This window comes from Erythrolamprus reginae, chromosome 4, assembly GCF_031021105.1.
Source record: "Erythrolamprus reginae isolate rEryReg1 chromosome 4, rEryReg1.hap1, whole genome shotgun sequence".
NCBI classification, from domain to species: Eukaryota; Metazoa; Chordata; class Lepidosauria; order Squamata; family Dipsadidae; genus Erythrolamprus; species Erythrolamprus reginae.
Genome location: NC_091953.1, coordinates 113451314 through 113473089, shown reverse-complemented (window position 1 = coordinate 113473089; position 21776 = coordinate 113451314). Strand labels below are relative to the sequence as shown.

At 38.9% G+C, this 21776-nt stretch overlaps 1 protein-coding gene across 2 annotated transcripts in view; it reads left to right on the top strand.

The window, feature by feature from the left end:
* FGF14 (fibroblast growth factor 14) overlaps positions 1-21776 on the top strand; it is a 443719-nt gene that overhangs the window by 52139 nt on the left and 369804 nt on the right. The window lies entirely within an intron of this gene.

Here is a 21776-nt window from a genome sequence, read left to right as displayed (position 1 = left end):
ATAACAAGCAGGATGAAAGAGATTGTGATCCCCTTATATAGAGCACTGGTGAGACCACATTTGGAATACTGTGTTCAGTTCTGGAGACCTCACCTACAAAAAGATATTGACAAAATTGAACGGGTCCAAAGACGGGCTACAAGAATGGTGGAAGGTCTTAAGCATAAAACGTATCAGGAAAGACTTAATGAACTCAATCTGTATAGTCTGGAGGACAGGAGGAAAAGGGGGGACATGATCGAAACATTTAAATATGTCAAATGGTTAAATAAGGTTCAGTAGGGAAGTGTTTTTAATAGGAAAGGGAACACAAGAACAAGGGGACACAATCTGAAGTTAGTTGGGGGAAAGATCAAAAGTAACATGAGAAAATATTATTTTACTGAAAGAGTAGTAGATCCTTGGAACAAACTTCCAGCAGACGTGGTTGGTAAATCCACAGTAACTGAGTTTAAACATGTCTGGGATAAACATAGATCCATCCTAAGATAAAATACAAAAAATAGTATAAGGGCAGACTAGATGGACCATGAGGTCGTTTTCGGCCGTCAGTCTTCTATGTATCTATGTTTCTATGTTTCAATAAAGTCCAGCTTTTAAAATTTGCATCCTGTTGTTCCCATAAATGCAGTAACAGTAGACTTCTTAATGACCAGAGGTACCTGTAAACGGATACATTTAGGAATTATCTAATATCAGGATCGAATTAGCAATTTGGCTAAAACCGCTAAAGTAATTACAGTACATTACAATTTTAATATAATTTAGCTGACATTCTGCAGACTGCTTCACATAATATGTCTGATTTTAGCTTAGGTTGCTGTATGAACTAAACCCCCACCTTTATAACAAAATTATGTTTTGGTGAATATAACTGCTTGTGACTTATTTGGTGAATCACTTTGAAACAAAGCATCTCTTAGTATCCTGTGTGAGAACTCTCTTTGTAAACGAGATTTCCCATGGTTTGGATTATTATTCAGTGTCAAGTATGCTACGAACCACTTCAGCTAAAAGCTTTGTTAAGAGGGTGGCTAGAAGATTATGAACTATGAATCAGAACAATCCCAACTGAAATGATTATTTTGCTCTTAAGTTCATAAAATTCCATACTATTACAGGCTGAGTATATTCTAATACATATTTTGCATGACCTGCATTAGACTTAATTTTAGCTAGATGCGCAAAACATGGTTTGCGAATTATTGGGATAAAGGATGAACATCCCAAAGTGCAAAGTAAATACTTTATATACTTTATTTTTTTAAATTAATTTTTAACAATTTTTATATCACACAACATAAAACAGTGCATAGTGAATTGTGCCCACCACCCCGACACACAAACATTCCCCACCACCAAATTGGGGGTGTTTCTTGTATAGTCCACTTAACCCAAGAGCAATATATCTGTTTACATATTATAGAGTGATTCCAATTTATTTCTTGTAGCTTGGTCTCGGATTCTGCTTGTCATATATTGTCTTACCTTGTCCCACCGTCCCATCAGTTGTCCCAACTCCGTTTCATTATCCGAATTTATCCTTTTATCCATAATTTCAAATTGAATATGGTCCACCATATTCTATAACACCTATAACAATTTTGCATTGTCCATTTTGTCGCATTCTTCCAACCCAAAACTATTACTGCCTGAGCGCTTTCTATTGCTGCTTTTTTATTTCTCTAAATTCTCCCATCGCATTGCTTTTTACTAGTACTATACAAGGAATATCTAGAGAAAAGATGCCCTCTTTTTTAAAATCATTCTGATAATACAATTATGTAGTGAAGATTTATTTTGCTTCTATTTGTGGTGAAATAGAATGGAAAAATATGACATGAAATACATTTTATTTCACACTACAGTGGACACAAGTTTTTATTAATTGGATACCAGAAATTAATTTAATTTTGTTTGGAAAACTGCTCAGTGGGTACCATATGTCTCCTGGCTTTAAATGGCAAGGAGGTTAGGTGAGGTTCAGGAGTAGGTGATGGAAATTGTTTCTCTGCTTGACAGAACTACCCATAATGAAGAGATAATAACAGAGTTGGAAGGGACCTTGAAGGTCTTCTACTCCAACCCGCTGCCCAGGCAGGAAAACCTACAGGGTGCGTTCGAAAAGTAATGCAATTATTATTATTTAAGTAATTTATTGAACAGATTTGCACAAGCACTTAAAATCTTCAAAGTACTGTCCTTGGGCCACTACACATTTTTTCCAGTGACTCTGCCATGACCGGTACGCACCCTGGAAGGCGTCTTCAGGGACCTCTCGCAAGGTCTTCGCCACGGCTGATTGGATCTCTTCTATGGATGAAAAACGCACCTTGACACAACACACTACAAGTCCGTGAGTTCCTGGCCAAACACCAGGTGCCAACACTGCCCCACCCACCATAGTCCTGATGTCGCCGCAGCAGCCTTCCTTTTGTTCCCAGCCCTGAAAGGAACCCGTTTTTCGTCCATAGAAGAGATCCAATCAGCCACGACAAAGACCTTGCGAGAGGTCCCTGAAGACGCCTTCCAGGGCGCATACCGGTCAAGGCAGAGTCGCTGGAAAAAATGTGTAGAGGCCCAAGGACAGTACTTTGAAGAATTTTAAGCGTTTGTGCAAATCTGTTCAATAAATTTACTTTTAAAAAAAATTGCATTACTTTTGGAATGCATCTTGTATACAACTTCTTTAAAAATTCGAGTTTTGCCCATTCACAACTTCCGGAGGCAAGTTGTTCTGCTTTTTAATTGTAAAGAAACTCCTTAGTTCTAGGTTGCTTCTCTCCTTGTTTAGTTTCTACCCATTGCTTCTTGTTTTACCCTCCAGTGCTTTGGAGAATAGCTTGACTCCCTCTTCTTTGTGGCAACCCCTGAGATATTGGAACACTGCTATCATATCTCCCTCTGGTCCCTCTTTTCATTAAACTACAGGGAGTGGACATAAAAATGGAAACACTTGATTTTTTGGCATCATAATGTTTGAACATGTTCAAATCAATCAAAACTTGACATATTTTAATGTTTTTTTGTTTTTAATTCTGTTATTTGATACGTTGTTTTAAACTACTTTTTTTAACAGAAATTTAAGGAAATTGTATAACCTTCTAGAAATGGCAGACCTATCAGTCTTTCAAAGAGGCCAAATTGTTGGTGCTCGAATGGCAGGCGCTAGTGTAACAGAAAGTGCCCAAATGTTTGGCGTTTCAAGAGGTCATGTCTCAAAAGTAATGAAAGAGAAGGGAAACTGTCCTCAGCCAAGCACAGGTCTGGTCGAAAGTCGAAGTTGTCTGAGAGAGACCGTCGGACTCTAAAGCGAATTGTTAGAGCGGATCGCAAGACCACAGCTCCTAAAATCACTGCAGAACCCAGTTTCCACAAAAACTGTTTGAAGGGAGCTTCACAAATCTGGATTCCACAGAAGAGCTGCAAGTGTTTCCATTTGTTTGTCCACCCCCTGTAGATTGCAGTGACACACAGAAATTGCAGCAGGGGGTTTACACTCCAGTGATGAAATTTGATGTAATTATCAGTCAGTTTTGCAAATTTAGCCATTGTTCCCTACTTATGAAATTTCTGGCCACTGTATCTTCAGGAGACCCTGATCTGACACTGTTGTGAATTAATTAGGTGATCCATCTTTTCTTCTCTTTCTCTTACACTCAAATATGCCAACTAAACATTTGATATTGGAGACTGTTATACTCTGAAAATATACCATCTGCCAGATATTCCTTTAGTTCAAATTCCTGATGTTGTCCTTCCCTCCTGCCCCCCCTCCCTTAATATGAATGGAAGGAGAGTTATTTGCTATAAATAGGGTGATATTAAACTGTGTATTTATGGCAACTAATCTGGTGAAATTAGAGATACACGCATGGAACTGGTAGATGGCTGGATAGCTTCTATTGAAAATGGCTTTAAGATAGATTTCAAAAGTTATGAATCTCGGTCTGAATTTTAACATTTCTATTTCTCCAGTTGTTACATACATTTTCCCAAAGAAATCCCAGCAGTGGGCAGAAGGAAGTTGCTTTGCAACTGAATTTTCTTTCCTTCTGTCAGAAAAACTTACTTTTTTAGAAAAATTAAAATTACGTTGCATTAGGAACTGAATTAAGGAACTGCATGAGGAATTGCTTTCCATGCATGCCCAGAAGAAGAAAAAAAAAGGCAAAAATCGCCAGTATTTCGCCGGTTTTGCGTGTGCACGGCCAATGACCTACCCGAGTTGTTGTTGTTGTTGTTGTTGTTATTATTATTATTATTATTATTATTATTATTATTATTTATTAGATTTGTATGCCGCCCCTCTCTGTAGACTTGGGGCGGCTCACAACACAATAAAAACAGTTCATGACAAATCTAATAATTTACAATTTCAAATATTTTTAAAACCCCATTATTAAGCATACATACATACAAACATACCATACATAAATTGTATAGGCCCGGGGGAGATATCTCAGTTCCCCCATGCCTGACCACAAAGGTGGGTTTTGAGGAGTTTACGAAAGGCAAGGAGGGTAGGGGCAGTTCTAATCTCTGGGGGGAGCTGGTTCCAGAGCGTCGGGGCCGACACAGAGAAGGCTCTTCCCCTGGGGCCCGCCAACAGACATTGTTTAGTTGACGGGACCCAGAGAAGGCCCACTCTGTGGGACCTAATCGGTCGCTGGGATTCATGCGGCAGAAGGCGGTCTCGGAGATATTCTGGTCCGATGCCATGAAGGACTTTATAGGTCATAACCAACACTTTGAATTGTGACCAGAGTTCCGTACCAGGGTGCAGCCAACCTACCAGAGCCACCCACCTGGTATTGCCCACTGCAGGCTTGATTCCCTCTTCTTTGTGGCAACCCCTGAGATAGTGGAACACTGCTATCACTAAACAGATGAGATGTAGCAGCAGCAACAGTACCTACTTGGTACAGGACTCTGCTTGGAAGTCGACGAGCCCCTTCCAGATGCTTCTTTTTTATGGAACTATCCATAAAAGGACAATTTCCCAAGGACAATTCCATCTGTCCATCCATTACCCGTGGGGGGGGGACTACTGACCCCCTCAGAGAGGGTTCGCAACTTGGGCGTCCTCCTCGATCCACAGCTGACATTGGAACATCATCTTTCGACTGTGGCGAGGAGGGCGTTTGCCCAGGTTTGCCTGGTGCACCAGTTGCGGCCCTACTTGGACAGGGAGTCATTGCTCACAGTCGCTCATGCCCTCATCACCTTGAGGTTCGATTACTGCAACGCTCTCTACATGGGGCTACTTTTGAAAAGTGTTCGGAAACTTCAGATTGTGCAAAACGCATCTGCGAGAACCATCGTGGGGCTTCCAAGATTCGCCCACGTTTCTTCAACACTCCGTGGCTTGCATTGGCTGCTGATCAGTTTCCGGTCACAATTCAAAGTGTTGGTCATGACCTTTAAAGCCCTACATGGCATTGGACCAGAGTACCTCCGGAACCGCCTGCTACCGCACGAATCCCAGCGACCGACAAGGTCCCACAGAATTGGCCTTCTCCGAGTCCCGTCGACTAAACAATGTCGTTTGGCAGGCCCCAGGGGAAGAGCCTTCTCTGTGGCGGCCCCGGCTCTCTGGAACCAACTCCCCCCGAAGATTAGAACTGCCCCCACCCTCTCTGTCTTTCGTAAACTACTCAAGACTCACTTATACCGCCAGGCATGGGGGAGTTGAGACACCTTTCCCCCAGGCTTTTTAAAAATATATATATACTTTGTTTTATGTTTGGTATGAATGTGCTCTTTGGTTTTTTAAAATAATGATAGGGTTATATATGTTTTTCAATATTAGATTTGTTTCCACTGCTATATTGTTTTTATTACTGTTGTGAGCCACCCCGAGTCTTCGGAGAGGGGTGGCATACAAATATAATTAATAATAATAATAATAATAATAATAATAATAATAATAATAATAAATTTAAAGCCATTTCTTGTTATCTTTATCCAAAAAGATTTGACTAAAAATGGTATAAAGTCTTCTTTCTGCAATTGTGCAAAATTGACTGCTCTAGAATGGACCAGTGAGTCAACAAAATAAAATAAAAAGGAAAAAGGAAGGTAAACTCCTTAGAGTATAATAATACTTTGCTTACTATCTAGGTCCTAGAAAATTCTATGGATTTCATTTTATTTCATTTCCTTTTATTTATGTCACTGCGTAGGAGGAACGATAGATTGGATTAGGCTATTTGTTCATAGAATTTGAAAGTAAAAGAAACCATACTGTTTATATGAAGCTCTTCACATGTTTGGGTTTTTAGTAGTTATTTGCATCAGAACCAATGAGTTATACTGATTCAGCCAAGTTAAGAAAAATCATGATTCATAGACTCTATCATATTAACTGAAATCGTGACTTATTTAAAATGACAAACACTCTTAGATGGAAGTGATTATATCATGATTTCCATCTGGATACAATATATTGCTTAGTAAAAATTGGAATGATAAATTGCAATGCAATCCTATGTCTGCTTTGCTTAACAGCATGGTCTACTGAGCTCATTGGCTATACTCCCAGCTGAACATTTATATAAATTGAATTTTATATATATATATATATATATATATATATATATATATATATATATATATATATATATATATATTTGTTTTCGTAAATTTTCACGGGTATATGTATGTAGATTGTTCTGAGTTCGGGTTTTGCCCTGTGTAATATTTTGCATGTCTATGCGACGTTTTATATTTGGAAATCAGCCTTAAACAAAACACTTCATAAAAATCTCCATGTCATTCCTTCTAATAATTATGATTACACCAACCAATCAGATCACTGAAACATAATCACCCAATCTATTTGCTACATTCAAAACAAATCTCCACCCCCACACTATATACTAGGAAGAAATGACAGTTGCTAACATTCCATTTTACAACAACACAAAGATTGGAACTTCAGCCTGATGATGGTGAATGTGATTTCGCCGAAACGTCGCATAGACATGCAAAATATTACACAGGGCAAAACCCGAACTCAGAACAATCTACATATATACATATATATATATATATATATATATATATATATATATATATATATATATATATATATAATTGATTCAAGTTTATTTCATTTATTAGTTCTATCAAATTAACATATGCACCAACACCTGAGAATAAATACATTTTTTTAAAAAAAACCTTGAGTGAAAGTTGAACAAGGAGAGAAGCAACTAAGAACTAAGGAGACATTTCCTGACGGTTAGAACAATTAATCAGTGGAACAGCTTGCCTCCAGAAGTTGTGAATGCTCTAACACTGGAAGTTTTTAAGCAGATGTTGGATAACTATCTGTCTGAAGTAGTGTAGGGTTTCCTGCCTAAGCAGGGGGTTGGATTAGAAGGACCTCCAAGATCCCTTCCAACTCTGTTGTTGTTGTTGAAAGTTACAATATGAACCCTGCATTGAAGGTGTTTGCTCTAGAATTGTTAGATATGTAAGTTTGGTGCTTTCTAAATTGGCGCCATATATTATGACAACAACAACAATAACAACAAAGAGAACTTAAAGTCCTGGATAGGAAGACCACAAAAATGACAATGAATTATTTATTTATTTATTTGTTTGTTTGTTTGTTTGTTTGTTTGTTTTGTCCAATACACAATACACATTGAAGAGAATAGACAAGTAGTAATATATATAAAGAAAAGGATAGAAGAAAAGATATAAAAATAGGGGAGAAGATATATGAAAGGAGGAAAAGATATATGAGATAAGGGAGAGACAATTGGACAGCGGACGAAAGGCACACCAGTGCACTTATGTACTCCCCTTACTGACCTCTTAGGAACCTGGAGAGGTCAATTGTGGATAGTCTAAAGGAAAAATGTTGGGGGGTTAGGGGTTGACACTACTGAGCCCGATAATGAGTTCCACGCTTCGACAACTCGATTGCTAAAGTCATATTTTTTATAATCAAGTTTGGAGCGGTTAATATTAAGTTTGAATCCGTTGCATGCTCTTGTGTTGTTGTGATTGAAGCTGAAGTAGTCATAGACAGGCAGGATGTTGCAGCATATGATCTTGTGGGCAATACTTAGATCGTGTTTTAGGCATCGTAGTTCTAAGCTTTCTAGACCCAGGATTGTTAGTCTAGTTTCGTAGGGTATTCTGTTTCGAGTGGAGGAGTTAAAGGCTCTTCTGGTGAAGTATCTTTGGACACTTTCGAGGGTGTTGATGTCCAGGATGTGGTATGGGTTCCAGACAGATGAGCTATATTCAAGGATGGGACTGACGAAAGTTTCGTAGGCTCCGATGAGGTAGTGTGAGATTGTCGGAGCAGAAGCTATGTAAGATCAGGTTAACAACTCTAGAAGCCTTTTTGGTGATATTGTTGCAGTGGGCTTTGGCACTTAGGTCATTTGATATTAGTATTCTAAGATGTTTTATTGAGTGGGGGTTGGCTGTGAGATTTTGTTTATTCAGTTTATATATGAGGTTCGGATTCTTCATGCCCTTCATCCTTGCAGCAACACAGACAGACTCTACCTACCAAGGAAAATTGATGGGTGTGGAATATTGCACGTATATCAAATGGTTGAAGAAGAAAAAAAAGCATTGGAAGAATATCTGAAAGACAGTGAAGAAAATAATAATAATAATAAATAATAATTTATTAGATTTGTATGCCGTCGGAGCAGCTCAAAACAACAAAACACAATGTACAAATCTAATGTTAAAAGCAATTTAAAACCCTTCTCATAAAAAACAGTCACACAACCTAATGAACCATACACAAAAAACCATAGTAGCTAAGGGGTGTCTCAGTTTCCCCATGCCTGGCAACATAGGTGAGTTTTTAGGAGCTTTCAAAAGGCAAGGAGGGTGGGGACAGTCCTAATCTCTGGGGGGAGTTGATTCCAGAGGGCCGGGGCTGCCACAGAGAAGGCTCTTTCCCGGGTCCCACCAGACGGCATTATTTAGTTGACGGGACCTGGAGAAGGCCAACTCTGTGGGACCTAATCGGTCGCTGGGATTCGTGCGGCAGAAGGCAGTCTCGAAGATATTCTGGTCCGATGCCATGTAGGGTTTTATAGGTCATAACCTATGCATTGAAACTAGTGTACTAGGAAGGCTTGATGATTACTAGAGAGACCAAACTGGCTTAAAAGAAAGACCAGATGAAGAACAGAAGGGAAGAACACTTCTTCCCTTCTGAGAATCTTCCTCCTTACTTCATTCCATACCACTTCATTAACAATGAGAAATTCCTCATTTTGGCAACTACACATAAAGGCTTACCTTTCTCCATCACAGCAGAGTGGTGGTAATTCATTTTTTGAGCTCTGGATTGAAGGGAACATGTGTGAAGCTTAAAAGCTTAAAAAAAAAGCTTTAAAAAATAGAACGGAGGCACAAATTTGATCAGGAGAGACAGAGCTGCCTTGCAAAGGTTTTTTATTTCTTCTGGTGTAAAAATAGTTATACAAAATATTTTAATAGCTTTTCTGACAAGCTAGTTTACCAAGTGATTTATTTCCTTAATGATAATTATGTTTTGGAGGAATAGTCGAGTTAATTTATCTATGTCTATATATCTATGTATATACACACACCATTAAAGAACATAAGCTGAAATAATTTGAAAGTTTTTCACTATTTTTATGATACTTTACTTCATTCTAAAAAGATAAATCTCTAGATTCACATTTTACATTTTTTTTAACCAGTTTATGAATACAATTCCATCTGCTCTTTCATATGCACTACTGTTGATACTGGAAGCATGCATCTTAAAATCATGTTTCAAAATTAAGCAGGTTACTCTATTCTCTGTTTCTCTATTTCAGTCATATTCTAAAGGTATTGAAAAGGTCTACATATTTCTTAATGTATGAGCAGAGTAATCCTTGTTTACCAAGGTTGTGCACAGACAGAAACGTTTAGATTGAGATTAGCTATGAATAACTACTTAGCCACACACAGGTAGACTAAACTGAATTAAAGTTTACTTTGAGAAATAACATACAGTATTTCCTATAAGCAGTCTAAAGTCATACACATAATAAGTCAGAATAACAACCCAAATGTTACCAAGTACATAGTCTTTCTTACCAGTTGTCTTTGTCATAATCAGCAAACAAGATATCAAGCCTAAACACATTTTTGCTGCAATATATAACTACAATACAGAGAGATTGCAGAGTTGCAGAGCATACAAACAGTAGCCATTCACAGTAAGTACCCAGACAAAGAGAGACAGAGAGGGTGACTCAGAGAAATAAACTATAAACTCTAGTTCCCTCTTGTAGCAATCTGCAACAACTGCAGCCAATATATTGCCAACCCAACAGTTATGGACAGAGTCCTAACAATATTTATACTAGATTTTTCAAGTGTGGATTGAATGTATCAACATTCCATATACAGGTATTAAATTGCTATAATAATTGAGCCCCAAATTTCTGTTGCTACGGGAGACATTAGTTAAGTGAGTTTTGTCCCATTTTACAACTTTTCGTGCCACAGTTGTTAAGTAAATCACTGTCCTTGTTAAATTAGTAACATAATACAGTATGTCTTTTGGTGGGACCCAGGGGAAGAGCCTTCTCTGTGGCGGCCCCGGCCCTTTGGAACCACCTCCCCCCAGAGATTAGAATTGCCCCCACCCTCCTTGCCTTTCATAAGCTTCTTAAAACCCACCTCTGCCGTCAGGCATGGGGGAACTGAGATATTCTTTCCCCCTAGGCCTTACAATTTACGCATGGTATGTTTGTATGTATGTTTGGTTTTATAATAAAGGTTTTTTTAGTTGTTTAGTATTGGATTGTTACATGCTGTTTTTTATCACTGTTGTTAGCCGCCCCGAGTCTGCGGAGAGGGGCGGCATACAAATCCAATAAATAATAATAATAATAATAATAATAATAATAATAATAATAATAAGTGAATTTTGATTCCCCATTGACTTTGCTTGTCAGAAAGTTGCAAAAGGTGGTCACATGACCCTGGGATACTGCAGCCATTGTAAATATGAATCAATTGTCAAATGATTGACCACACGGTGATGCTATAAGCTCCCCCCGGAGATTTGTACTGCTCCCACCCTCCTCAACTTCCGTAAGAGTCTGAAGACTCATTTAGGCCGCCAGGCCTGGGGCCATTAGGTCCTTGCTCCCTGGCCAATGAATGTGTTGAGACCTGGGTAGGCAAAGTTGGCTCTTCTATGACATGTGGACTTCAACTCCCAAAATTCCTGAGATAACATGATTCACTCAGGAATTGTGGGAGTTGAAGTCCACAAGTCATAGAAAAGCCAGCTTTGCCTACCCCTGTGTTGAGAGAATGATTTTTGAGTGAATGGGATGGTTGTTTTTTTAATGCTTTGTGGGGTTTCAGATTTTAATTAATTAATTGGATTTAATGTAATTGTACACTGTTTATTATATGTTGTTAGCCGCCCCAAGTCCTCGGAGAGGGGTGGCATAGAAATCCAATTAATAATAATATAATAATAATATAGTGTTTCCTCGATTTTTGCGGGTTCGAACTTCGCGAAAAGTCTATACCACGGTTTTTCAAAAATATTAATTAAAAAATACTTCGTGGTTTTTCCCCCTATACCACGTTTTTTCCCACCCGATGACATCATATGTCATCGCCAAACTTTTGTCTGCCTTTAATAATTTTTTTAAAAAATAAACTTTAATAAATAAACATGGTGAGTAATAATCTAAATGGTTGCTAAGGGAATGGGAAATGGTAATTTAGGGGTTTAAAGTGTTAAGGGAAGGCTTGTGATACTGTTCATAGCCAAAAATAGTGTATTTACTTCTGCATCTCTACTTGGTGGAAATTCGACTTTCGCGGGCGGTCTCGGAACACATCCCCCACGAAAATTGAGGGAACACTGTATAAGGGTTGTACGTGTGAAAAACAAAAACGATCATAATCACTTTTTTCAGTGATGTTGTAACTTTGACTGGTCACTAAATGAACCGTTATAAGTTGAGGACTACCGTTAATTCAGAAAAAGCTGCATTGGATCTTCATACGTTAGTGTTCAAACCTCCCTGTCTGCTAAACACCATATATTAGATGCTGAGATGAATAGGTTTCAGCAATCACATCTATAAACATTTGCCTAAAAGGGTTAGTAGCCAACTAATCATTGCTGTCATGTATTCCCTATATTGATTCTGGGTTTGGTCCAGTATATTGGATTTGGGCGAATTCAGCAAACTGAGCACGTTTTGAAGAAATCCAATAAATGACTGCAAAAGTTTCATGGAAGAAGTGAGGGAAAATAGTTCGAACCTTCTGTTTGGTTTCATGTGTATTCTGCAACTTCCATTGCAATCACTGTTGCTAATGCACTTCACTTTCTTTGATATTAATGCAGTATTTAGCATTTATGACTGGAGACTAATCAGTGAGATGTATGTTAATTATCTTTGAGATGTACACAGTGAAGGGCTGCAAAAAGTTTTACAACCACACTCTGGGCGTGGCTTATTTTGTGGGTGTGGCTTGCCGGCCATGTGACCATGTGGGAGTGGCTTGATAATCATGTGATCGGGGGTGCTGTGACTGGCTTAAAAGTGGCCAAATTTACATCACTCATGTCAAGGGTTAGGGTTAGGTGCCTGGCCTCTCCTCACCTCAAAGAGATACAATTTCCCTATCTATTTACTATTACTGAACATCCAATACAGTGTTCCCTCAATTTTCACGGGGGATGCGTTCCAAGACCGCCCGCAAAAATTGAATTTCCACGAAGTAGAGATGTTGCAACCTGGTTTCATAAGCGAGTGTTCCCTTTATTTTTTTGAGCAGTATAATTAAAACCATATTTTAAATGATGTCCTTGCTTCACTACTTTTTAGCAACGTTATTTACTAGGTCTTCTTTTTATTTCATTTCACTTCTTCCATGTTCCGCTTTCCTGGGATTGTGTCCCACTACTTATGTAACACTGGAGCTCTTTAGCAGACTCAGCAAGTAGCTGAGGATCTGTACTGAACTAGATGAGAGATTGTCCAGAATGTTTACCATGCTGGGAGAAAATTATAACAATAATAAGATTAGCAACTCTCAGCCAGCATTTGATGTTTCAAATATTTGACTAAGGTATCTTGATATTTGGAGTAGATGAAGGACTTTCTTTCTTTCTTTCTTTCTTTCTTTCTTTCTTTCTTTCTTTCTTTCTTTCTTTTTCTTTACTCCAATACACAATGAGGGTTTTAGTGGGTATACACATAGTAAAATACATGATGAAGGTTATAGAGGAGATACTCATAGTAAAATATATCTAAGAAATAATAGAAAAGAAGATATAGTAATAGAACATATCAATGAAAGAATAGAAGAAGAGATATAGGAATAGAAGAAAGGTATAGGAGATATAGGAGAGCAATAGGACAGGGGACGGAAGGCACTCTAGTGCACTTGCACTCGCCCCTTACTGACCTAATTTGTATAGGTCAACCATAGATAATCTAAGGGTAAAGTGTTTGGGGTTTGGGGATGACACTATGGAGTCCGGTAATGAGTTCCACGCTTCGACAACTCGGTTACTGAAGTCACATTTTTTACAGTCAAGTTTGGAGCAGTTAATATTAAGTTTAAATCTGTTGTGTGCTCTTGTGTTGTTGTGGTTGAAGCTGAAGTAATCGCTGACAGGCAGGACGTTGCAGCATATGATTTTGTGGGCAATACTTAGATCTTGTTTAAGGCGTCTTAGTTCTAAACTTTCTAGGCCCAGGATTGAAAGTCTAGTCTCGTAGGGTATTCTATTTCAAGTGGAGGAGTGAAGGGCTCTTCTGGTGAAGTATCTTTGGACATTTTCAAGGGTGTTAATGTCTGAGATGCAATATGGGTTCCAAACAAATGAGCTGTATTCAAGGATGGGTCTGGCAAAAGTTTTGTAAGCTCTGGTAAGTAGTGTGAGATTGCCAGAGCAGAAGCTACGTAGGATTAGGTTTACAACTCTTGAAGCCTTCTTGGCTATATTGTTGCAGTGGGCTTTGGCACTGAAAATGTACCTGAGATAGTAATATTCTTCTCTATCAGGATTTTGATGTACAGTGATCCCTCGATTTTCGCGGGTTCAAACTTCGCGAAACAGCTATGCTGCGGTTTTTCAAAAAATATTAATTAAAAATACTCTGCGGGGTTTTTTCTATACCACGGTTTTTCCCACCCGATGACATCATACGTCATCACCAAGAGTCACTTCTCTCTCTCTTTCTCTTTCTTTCCTGTTATTCTCTGCTTCAATCATTTTCTCATTTCTCTTTTTCTCTCCCTTTTTCTCTCTCTCTACCTTCCACTCTCCCCCTCTTTCTCTCTCTCTCTTTCTCCCTCTCTCTCTCTGTGAGAATGCCTGCCCCACCTCTCCTGCAGCCCCCTCGCTGATAGCTGGGACGAAAGCGCTCTCAGCTAAGGGACTGTGAGAGGGGCGAGGCAGGCATTCTCAAAGTGCTCAGAGCGGCTACCGGCCGAATGAGGAGGATGAGAAGCCGTATCTGCCAGCGCTGCTGCAGGAGGACCCGTGTCCCAAGAAAGCCGGTGAGAGGGGTGGATTCAGTAGCGGTGAGGGGGCCAGAGGCGCTGGGCGGGCAGGGGCAGCCGACATTCAAAACAATATTTGCCGGCCTCCGCACTTTCGTCACTCCCCGCCCCCAACTTCAAGCCCGGCTCCTTGCACTGCCTTGAAAAAGGGTGCGTGGGGGTAGTTTTTGGCTGTTTTTACTTCCGCACCGCTATTTCGTGGAAATTCGACTTTCGCGGGCGGTCTTGGAATGCAACCCCCGCAAAAATCGAGGGAACACTGTATACCCAAATGCATGACAGTTCATTAAAACCAAACTTTAATTTGGGCTTATTATTGTTACTATTTCTGAGAGCTTTATTTTGCTGTGAAAGAGCCAAGATTGGGAATGATATGAGTTGGAACCTGTGTGACCTGGATTGTCTTTAAATATAATTTCATTCATTCTGCTTCTTTATCCCTTCATTTGAATGTATAACTGGGCCAGTGTTGGATTCTGTATTATTGAGGACTTCATGAAGATAATTGAGGATTCCCAGTGATAGATAAAACTGACCTAGCTGGGCAGTTAGCTGAATTTTGAAAGATAATGCTAGACATTTTAATTAAAAGTGTCATTTCTAGCTGGTGACTGGATTTAGTTCACAGTTTGTTTGCCTTTTACCCTTGGGCTACTTTCAACAGTGAAGTTTAAGAGGTAATGGCTTTTGAGAAGTAATGGTGAACAATTCTCTTTTAAAACTTTCCTTCACACTTTTGTGGATTTGTTTTGTTTGAAACAGCTGGGAAATAAGATATAGCTGAAAGCTTTGTATGTTATGACGGAAGAAACAACAAAGCCACTGAGATTTCAAAGCATTGTGAAATATTGATAAGATATAATTCTGTAAACTAACATATAAGACAAGCAGTGCAGATGTTAGAGTAAAACTTGAAATTTGCTGTCATATAAAGCTTAACCCCCCCCTCCCCAACAGGTCCAATAGAAGGAGCATCTTCACTCCTCCACCCGAAACAGAATACCCTACGAAACTAGACTCACTATCCTGGGCCTAGAAAGCTTACAACTACGACGCCTCAAACATGATCTAAGTATTGCCCAAAAGATCATATGCTGCAACGTCCTGCCTGTCAATGACTACTTCGGCTTCAACCACAACAACACAAGAGCACACAACAGATACAAGCTTAATGTTAACCGCTCCAAATTGGACTGTAAAAAATACAACTTTAGTAATTGAGTTGTCGAAGCATGGAACCCATTACCGGACTCTGTAGTATCTTCCCCTAATCCACAATATTTTACCCTCAAACTATCCACAGTTGACCTCTCCAGATTCCTAAGAGGCCAGTAAGGGGCATGCATAAGTGCACTAGCGTGCCTCCCATCCCCTATCCTATTGTCTCTCCTATATCTAATATATGATATCTACTATTCTTCTATTCCAATAGTCTTATACTACTCTCTTCATATCCTTCTATTCTCTAATTGATATATTTTCACTTCTTTCTCTAATATAATTTACTCAAGTATAACCTCTGTAACCTTCATTTTGTATTGTTGTGTATTGGACAAAATAAATAAATAAATAAATAAATAAATAAATAAATAAATAAATAAATAAATAAATAAATAAATAAATAAATAAATAAATAAATAAATAAATAAATAAATAAATAAATAAATAAATAATTCTGTCCATTGGTGAGTATCATCTGGAGAATAACCTTTTTTTGCTACCTTCTGCTACTATGCACAGAATTGTTATATGCTACTTATGTAAAAGTCAAAAGGTCACCCCAATTGTCCCCTTGGAAATTAATGTAGCACCTGAGATAGTGTTCCAGGACTGAGTTGGTTCTCTCGTGTATTCCGTTAGTTTGCAGGTGGTGGGAGGAGCTTAATCCCTGGGGTGTTCCCAACAGCTTCAAAAATTAACACCAAAACTGTGATGTAAATTGCACTCCTATATTTCAAATAATGTGCTCACGTGCACAGCGCAATCCATATACGCATTGTACAAAAGGTTTTGCTAATCTTTGTGGAGAGAATCTTGGGTAGGGAACAAAATGCTGTGGAAAGGCCAGAAGACAAGGTTTTGCCATCTGGCATAGAATATTGTGCAGAATCTATAAAACAGCTGTACTTTTCCTGAATTAACTATGTTCTCCTGTTGACTGTACTGGTTTTTTTTTTTTAAATAAACCCCCATTTATATTGTATTGCTATTTTCATGCTTGTATCACTTTATTTGGAGAGGGTTTAGTATTGTTTAATGTTTTAATTTTGGAAGCTGCCCAGAGTCATATAAATCCAATAGATAGAATAGAAAAAAAGAATAAATATATGCAAGATTGGCAGTTTGTGTATATCATTTAAATAAATAAATCAGATAAATGAATAAACAAATAAATAAACTACATGTCAAATCAAAATGGAGAGGCACTGCTCTCATTTTAAAATAAAATATCCCCCTTCAGCCATTACATTCTGTAATCTCATTTTTTATGAGAGCAATTTGTAAATGCCATGATCCCCTGTAGAATTAAATTACCTTCTCTATGCTTTGTTTACAGAGAAGAGGAATTGCAGTTAGAAGACTATACGTAGTATTACTATTAATGCCATCTCTTCCACTCTGTCATATTCATAGGCACAAAGCCTTTATAAAATAATTAGAATACCAGACTAAACCTCAGTGTGTCTTGTATTGATTTATATCTAGTGGAAGGTCTCAGTTTTGCTTTTACCCAGTTTGTTTTCATAACTCAGCATGATTTATGCAATGTTTTGTAGATCATGCATTTGGAAAATATCCAAGAGTGCCTTGCTCATTCAAGATATGACCATTTAAATACTTAACAGTTTCCCATTAATCAGCTTGCACCATCCATGTCCCACTGTGCCAAAAGCTAACAGGAAGCAGTAAAATTACTTTTAGATATCTCAAATAAACAAGTCGAACTGTATACTAGATCTGATTATTTTTTCTTATTAAAGGAGGAAAAGATGATATTTCCATATATGTATCTACAGTACTTAAGGGCTTTCTTTTCATTTAGAGAAAGTGCTTCAAAATTTAAAATGCCCTTTTCAATAATTCAGGCAAATTGTTCATAGTTCTATCTACTGGGACGAGTAAAAGATTATTGGTGACCCATCTTACCATAAGACTGCAGTTTCCTGCAGTTGTTGTTTTTTCCTGACCAATGAATTATTGAATTAAGTTGTTGGAAAGCTCATCTAATCTGAGGTTGTGCAGAAAAACCAGTTAAATCATCCTCAAGAAATGTTGTTTTTAAATCTGGTTTTTTTTTTTAAAGTTCCAGAGGTGGAGAATTCCCAATCTTTGTTAAGTGGCATCTTTGAAGAGGTTATTGACACAAATCAAAGTAGATGTTTGTGAAAAAGCCTCTCTTCCAGACCAGGCAGAATTCCAAATCTTAAGTCTGTCTTTCTATTAACCAACAGCACTTTCAACATGTTCATTTAATCTCCATTTGTTTATATCCAGGAAGGATAGGTTGTTTTATTGGAGTTGTAACAACAAATTGAAAGCTGTGCTCACTCGAAAATTCAGGATGACATATTACAATGATTTCATGTTTATTTTGATTAATCTAAGGGGCAAGACACCGTATTTCTGGAGTACAGTAGTCCCTCGCTATACCGCGCTTCACCTACTGCGGCTTCACTTCATCGCGGGTTTCTGAGGAAGTCGATTGGCAGATTTAAACAGCCCGCCGAACTCGATCGGCAGGTTTTTCAAAAAAAAATAAAATCTAAAATTGTAAATACTGTATTTAAATACTGTATCTAAAATAAATACTGTGTGGGAAGGGTTTATAAACACTTAAAACAATGAAAACTTACCAAACAATTACAATATAAATACTTAAATAAGTACTATCAGTCGATAAATTCCCCATCGCGGATTTCACCTATCGCGGCCAGGTCTGGAACGTAACACCAGCGATAGGTGAGGGACTACTGTATAAGATGCACCCCTTTCCTCCTTAAAAGAGGCTGAAAATTCAGGTGCATCTTATACTCTGAATAGATTTTTTCAAAGCTTTTTCCCCCCAGCCCTAACTAGGTGCTAATGACCTTCCCAGGTCTTATCTTGCAGGTTCTTTTATTGTTGTTCTCTGGAAGAATGTTTCCCAAGCCCTAAGACTTTGCAGGGTTTTTTTCATTGCTCTAACTTTCTCCAAATGTTTCTTTCCAGCCCTAACCAGGTACTAACAATGTTCCCAGCTCTTACCGGCTTGCAAGCTCTTTCATTGTAACTCTTTGCGAAGAATGTTTTTGAAGCCCTAAGTCTTTGCAGGGTTTTTTTTTTATTGCTTTAAGTTGCTCCAAATGTTTCTTTCCAGGCCTAATGAGGTGCTAATGATTTTCCCAGCTCTTACTGGCTTGCAAGCTCTTTCATTGTTACTCTCTCCTAATAAGGTATTTTTTAAAGCCCTAACCAGGGGATAAAATAATGTGCTGAAGCTGACCAGGCTAAGGACGCTAGCCAGATTAATATCTGGTAATATCTGGATTTCCCCCCCTATTTTCCTCCCCAAATACTAAGGTGTTTATACTTATGCTCCAAAAAATATGGTAGAATTTTTGAGGAAACTCTGCTGATGATTATAGCACCAAACAGTCCTGTAACTTTAGCTTTTGAATCTACAAGATGTAGAACAGCTCACAGTATTTGGGCCGGGGGTCACTGCTCACAGTCACTCATGCCCTCATCACCTCGAGGTTCGACTACTGTAATGCTCTCTACATGGGGCTACCTTTGAAAAGTGTTCGGAAACTTCAGATCGTGCAGAATGCAGCTGCGAGAGCAGTCATGGGCTTTCCCAAATATGCCCATGTTACACCAACACTTAGCAGTCTGCATTGGTTGCCGATCAGTTTCCGGTCACAATTCAAAGTGTTTGTTATGACCTATAAAGCCCTTCATGGCACCGGATCAGATTATCTCAGGGACCGCCTTCTGCTGCACGAATCCCAGCGACCAGTTAGGTCCCACATAGTGGGCCTTCTCCGGGTCCCGTCAACTAAACAATGTCATTTGGTAGGACCCAGGGGAAGAGCCTTCTCTGTGGCGGCCCCGGCCCTTTGGAACCAACTCCCCCCAGAGATTAGAATTGCCCCCACCCTCCTTGCCTTTTGTAAGCTTCTTAAAACCCACCTCTGCCGTCAGGCATGGGGGAACTGAGATATTCTTTCCCCCTTGGCCTTGCAATTTATGCATGGTATGTTTGTATGTATGTTTGGTTTTATAATAAGGGTTGTTTTAGTTGTTTAGTATTGGATTGTTACATGTTGTTTTTTATCACTGTTGTTAGCCGCCCCGAGTCTGCGGAGAGGGGGTGGCATGCAAATCAAATAAATAAATAAATAAATAAGCAAATAAGCAAATAAATAAGTAAGTAAGTAAGTAAGTAAGTAAGTAAGTATAGTGATCTGCAGACTCAGGTTTTCCAGCTGTTTGGATCACTAGAATTCAAGGACCAACAAAAGGGCCTGTTCAGATATTAATTTGCATCACTGCATATTGCTTTGTGTAATATTTAGTTACTTTTTATTTATTTATTTATTTGTCAACAAGTACAAGGAAATAGGACAATTAAAAATGACACAAATAAATGGATCTGAAGAAGCAAAACATAGCCATAAACACATAAAATGAGTATATAAAAATGGGTACAGCAGGACAGGGATGGTAGGCATGCTAGTGTGCTTATATGTGCCCACTTAAGGACCCCTTAAGAAATGTGTAAGGTCCACGGTAGCCAGTTTAAGGTAAAAGATATGGGGGTTGGATCAGGTAAAGTGTTCCAGGCATTTACTACTCTATTGCAGAAGTCGTATTTTCTGCAATCAAGAATAGAGCGGATTTCAATTACGATAGTTAGTATCTATTGATAGCCCAAGTGTTACTGTGATTGAAATTAAAGTAGTCATTAACAGGTAGAACATTAAGGTAGATGAACTTGTGTACTAGGCTTAGGTTGAAATGTAGATGTCGTAGTTCAAGGTTATCCAGGCCTAAAATTTCAAGTCTATTGGAATAAGCAATTTTATCACAAGCAGAGGAGTTGAATACACTTCTTGTAAAGTACTTTTGGATCTTCTCTAATGTATTAATGTCCAAAATACAGTGTGGGGTCCAGGCAAGTAAGCAGTATTCAAGGATAGGTCTGGCAAAGGTTTTGTATGCCCTAGCTAGAAGTATAACAATACTAGAAAGAAAACTTCTATTTGGACAGGGAGTCATTGCTCACAGTCACTCATGCCCTCATCACCTCGAGGTTCGATTACTGCAACGCTCTCTACATGGGGCTACCTTTGAAAAGTGTTCGGAAACTTCAGATCATGCAGAATGCGGCCGCGAGAGCCATCGTGGGGCTTCCTAGATTCGCCCACGTTTCTGCAACACTCCGCGGCCTGCACTGGCTGCCGATCAGTTTCCGGTCACAATTCAAAGTGTTGGTAATGACCTTTAAAGCCCTACATGGCATTGGGCCAGAATACATCCGGAACCGCCTTCTACCGCACGAATCCCAGCGGCCAATAAGGTCCCACAGAGTTGGCCTTCTCTGGGTCCCATCGACCAAACAATGTCGTTTGGCGGGCCCCAGGGGAAGAGCCTTCTCTGTGGCGGCCCCGGCCCTCTGGAATCAACTCCCCCCAGAGATTAGAACGGCCCCCACCCTCCTTGTCTTTCGCAAATTACTCAAGATCCACCTTTGTCGCCAGGCATGGGGGAGTTAGGATATTCCTTCCCCTAGGCCATTACAAGTTATGTATGGCATGTTTGTGTGTATGTTTGGTTTTTATAATAAGGGTTTTTAGTTGTTTTATTAAATTGGATTGTTACATGTTGTTTTTTATCATTGTTGTTAGCCGCCCCGAGTCTGCGGAGAGGGGCGGCATAGAAATCCAATAAATAAATAAATAAAATAAGATTGACAACTTTTAATGCCTCTTTAGCAATGTTGTTACAGTGAGCTCTGGGGCTTAGATCTTTTGAAATGAGTACACCAAGGTCCTTGATAGAGTGTGGGACATCTTTTAAATTGTTTCTGTCCATCTTCTCTTTGATGTTCTGATTTAGTTGCCTGTGTGCAGGACTGATCACTTGTTAGCAGAAATTTGGAGTTGTCAATAGTTTGACCATTCAGATACATAATCTAGTTCATCTGCAGGGTAGTAGAATTATCTGTGGTGTTAAAT